Raw genomic sequence first — 2829 nt, 5'->3', positions numbered from 1 at the left:
CTGTGTCAAAAGTGCATGATTTCTTTGTCTGGAGCATTACTATCTCTTTCCCGGCCAGCGCTATCGCGAGCTCTCTCTCGCGCGCGCGCACGCCCGCGCGCGCGCGCGCGCGCGCGCGCGCGCGCGCGCGCGCGCGTGCGCGCGCGAGTGAGTGCTCAAGTATCAGATTTCGCTCGAGAGTCCACATCAATATGTTGACTCTCTGTACTGGTTCAGGCACACTCTAATTAATTTGATTCTTCCCCGGATATGTTGAGCGTCGCATTTAATTTCTTCTCTCTGATAAAAAAAATGACACGCATTGGAGGAGCCAGCTGATATATATATATATATATATATATATATATATATATATATATATATATATATATATAACTTCTAGATTGCTCAAAAAAAAAATCACTCGTCTGGCTCATACGTAGTACATACGGATCAAACCAAGAGTAAAACAGCTTCATTTATATAAGTATATTCCATTCAGCAGTCTTTCAAAGGACTAAGCTGCCGAACCTTATCCCAATGATTAATCTGCTGTCGTCCACTCGTCCTCCTTCGTCCTTTAATTTGGTCTCCTGCTTGTGTTCACTAGTCAACTGAAGTTTGTTTACCGTATCTTCCGAAAGATCTCCGGAAAAAACAAAGGAAACACCTAGAAGGATTGACTGAAGAAAAATGCTGAAACTATAGTCCAAGTGCAGTGAAAGTATAGATAGTGTTTGGTTCAGCAAAATGTAACGTAACCTATTTACACTGTTAATTGATTACGTTAGATCTTGTTTGTTTCACCGCCGGCTGTAAACGAGTCCCATGTAATCAGATACCGGGCAATAGAAATTTGATACCCCTCCTTCTCCCCCGTAATGAGATACCGGTTCTCTTTTCCAAGGAAAAGTGTGCTCCGTGGATGATGTCTTAATCGATACCGCTACATCCTGTTGAACCAAACAAAGTAGGGACACAGTGAATCCCACTGCCAATAGCAGCGTAATCCACTTCCCATACCGTTTGCGTTACCAGTTGGTGAAACAAACACCGTCATAGTACCTCGGCAGCCAGGGTCTAGCCACACACTACGAGCTAGTATGGTTGGTCTAGGCTGCGTGGTTTTGGGTACTTGGGTAGGGTAGCAAGGCGTAAAGCATCACTCAATTCCAAATAAAGTAAATTACAAACAGCGTCAATTGTTGTAACTTGTAATGGAATCCCAAATACGAGTGGTTACAACAAACTATAAATAGCCACAATTACACTAGTCAGATACTCAGATGCTGTTTGTAAACCCTGCATAGTGTCAAAAATCATTGCAAACCCGTTGAGCACAATCACATGAAACATAGGTCAAACATAGTTAAGAGTAATCACAATCTTGCCAAACAGTAAACCGCATGTCGGAAAGGTACGCGCAAATTCACAACAAAAAGATTGAGCCCCAGGTGCTCCTCGGCATTCAGTAGTCCAACATATCCTGGAATTATTACACACATACAGCTTTGTTCAGGCACATGTAAGCTGAAACCGTTCTACCATGCATGTTGCAGCACGGATACTAAGAGTAGGGTCTCTGGATCGGAAGGTAAGCTAGCTAGGCATGAACGCGCTCAATGCACTCTCACATCATCTGCTTCATGGAGAGAAGAATGAGGCAGATTGCACACAGGAGCACAGTGAACATGGCAAGCTCTGGAGGGAACAGCTGGTCCTTTGGGGCAGCGTGGATGTGGTTGTTGAGAACAATCACAGAAGCAGCAGCGACGAGGAGCCAGTAGTATGGGAGCCACTTCTTCTTGCCAGGGTTCATCTTGCCAGCTACTGCACCCCCCTCAACCTGCTCATGCAGAAGAATGTGGTAGAAAAGGGGAACATGTCATACATGCATACTATTCTCATTATCATGGTAACTAGGAAGGCATTTAAAATATGGAATCATGGATATCGATCAAGGGTTTTTAAGTGTCACCTGTGCACACAAAAGGCGTCCGTTTATATACTGAAAAATGTGGATCGATCAAGATTGTTACAAGTTAAATGCAGTATGTGTTCCTGTATTTAAACACGACCAGCTCTAGTTAATCATGTCAATCAAGCTGCCTAAATGATATGTTGACTTTGACGTATGCACATTATTGAAGCCTTGAAGGTTGATGTTCTAGTGCTTAATAACTAACTGTACACGGAGTGGTTCAAAAAGTGACAAAAAAATAAGCAAATTACATGCACGCATAATCTAACATGCTTGTGAGGATTGATCCGGATCGCCTATCACTACCAGAAAACGGAGATTTCGTGAGGGGCATGCTATTTTCGTGAGAGTAATTAACAACTCTCATGAAAATTGTCATTTTCGTGAAGGAAACACTCTCACGATGATGCAGTCATGTCATAGTGTATCCCGATGATATTGATAGAAACACTAGAAATCTGTAGCCTAATGATACCGATAGAAACACTAGTATTGAAACTTTCTTAGCTTGATTGAATTGCCTATTGAAATATGGTAAGATGGACTAGTAGAATTACGTAAAGAATGAAGTCAGATCCAATCTTCCTCCCACCGTTTACAACAACTACTATTGATGTTTGCTGGAAGGACTGGTAAAATTAAACTGATATGAGAGAATCGTCCAGAAAAAAAGGTTACATTGGAAAATTGAGTTGGGCATCATGTCGGTAAATCCACCCCTTTTAAAACAAGATCGTCGATCAAATTGTGAAATCACACAGGGAGAACCAGGAAAGGAAAAGGAGGGGGAGGAGTGAGGCCTTGTGAACGCATGAACTAAAGAGGAAATTACACGATGCCCCCGCTACCCAGTCCGAAGCGCGTCTGGC

The 2829-nt window shown here is 42.8% G+C and overlaps 1 long non-coding RNA gene across 1 annotated transcript; it reads right to left on the bottom strand.

The window, feature by feature from the left end:
• Positions 1-1327: 1327 nt before the first annotated feature.
• LOC105914153 lies at positions 1328-2786 on the bottom strand. The gene is made up of 2 exons (XR_001163780.2): positions 1958-2786; positions 1328-1825 (listed from the first exon to the last, which is right to left on the bottom strand). It is a non-coding gene; the product is annotated as an uncharacterized LOC105914153 (long non-coding RNA).
• Positions 2787-2829: the final 43 nt, after the last annotated feature.

Source organism: Setaria italica, chromosome IV (assembly GCF_000263155.2).
Source record: "Setaria italica strain Yugu1 chromosome IV, Setaria_italica_v2.0, whole genome shotgun sequence".
Classification (NCBI taxonomy): Eukaryota; Viridiplantae; Streptophyta; class Magnoliopsida; order Poales; family Poaceae; genus Setaria; species Setaria italica.
The sequence above is the reverse complement of the archived record's forward strand: the minus strand, read 5'-3'. Positions and strand labels throughout refer to the sequence as shown.